This window comes from Penaeus monodon, chromosome 21 (assembly GCF_015228065.2).
Source record: "Penaeus monodon isolate SGIC_2016 chromosome 21, NSTDA_Pmon_1, whole genome shotgun sequence".
In the NCBI taxonomy this organism is placed as follows: domain Eukaryota; kingdom Metazoa; phylum Arthropoda; class Malacostraca; order Decapoda; family Penaeidae; genus Penaeus; species Penaeus monodon.
The window spans coordinates 45,844,335-45,845,543 of NC_051406.1; positions in this window are offsets into that span (position 1 = coordinate 45,844,335).

Below are 1,209 nucleotides of genomic sequence, written 5' to 3' on the forward strand. Positions count from 1 at the left end.
CTTGTTATGAAGGGAACTCAGTTCCTCGTCCTCTTCTTCATTCTCGTCCGCCTCGGGCACAGGCTCCACCAGAAAGGTCACCCGACGAGGTCGACAGAAGCCGTTTCGTCCGACCGGGGATCCCGCGACCTTCGGGGAGCGCCGCCCCCGCAGCTCTTCGACGCGCGGGTCCAGAGGCCGGTGCCGCGCCAGGGACGCGCTCTGCTGGAACACGCCCCCGAGGGCCGACAGCTGTCCTCCCGGAACGTAGGGCGAGAACGGCATGGCGGGGCGGCCGAAGGACGTGAGGGCGGGAGGCGCGTCGGGCAGGCCCTCGGGACCTTCCTGGGCCTCTGACCCCGAGTGTGGTCCCCCCATGGACACGGATGTGCCGTTCCGCAAGGGGAACGGGCCGTTGGGAAGGATGTGCGGGCCGTTCAAGAGAGGTCCGTTGGGCACGTGCGGCGGGGGCAGCGACTGCGGGTCCAGCTGCGGGGCCGTGCTGTGCACCTGGGCGGCCACGCGGTGCACGGTGAAGGTGTCCTGGTAGAGACAGGTGGCGACGTCACTCGGTCCCCCGGGGTGGGCGACGGGCGTGGGAGGAGGCGGGTGCGGGTCAGCCATATCCGCACGCGAGGCCCTTGCCGGACATCATCCCTCCCTCTGCCGCTCGGCCTCGCTAACCATCCTCCGAGGCCGCACGACCAAGTCCCACGCGACGGAGGCGGCTCTCGGATCCTCGAACTTCCTCCCGGCTCGCCTCTAGCGTTCCACTCTCAAGGAATTTACCGGAATTTACAACAGGTTCATTATTTCACGAGCATGGTGCTTACTTTCCTGCCACACTCCACCTCAGCTTAACTTATTCCAGCAGGCAAACGGGTGTTCGACCAGCCGTTGCCTGCGAAGCCTCAGGGATCACTCTGCAGATACGCTACAAGCATCGAGTCAACACATCCACCTCACAACAATTATCCACTTCACGAGCATCTACAAGCCGCCTGCCTGCGACTTTGGGCCGTCCGCTGCAAGTGCAAAGCGTGACCCTAACAGTAGCTATCACACGTCAGGTGGGTAGCCCCCACCAGCACTAAGAACACTCAGGGCCCGCAGCCGCCGGCCGCTTCTCCGTCAGCTGACCGCTAATGCCTCTGACAAGATTGTGACGTCATCATCCCAGTGCCACCTCACTCAAGACAACTCTACCTGCCTCGCTCTCTAGTGCAAATA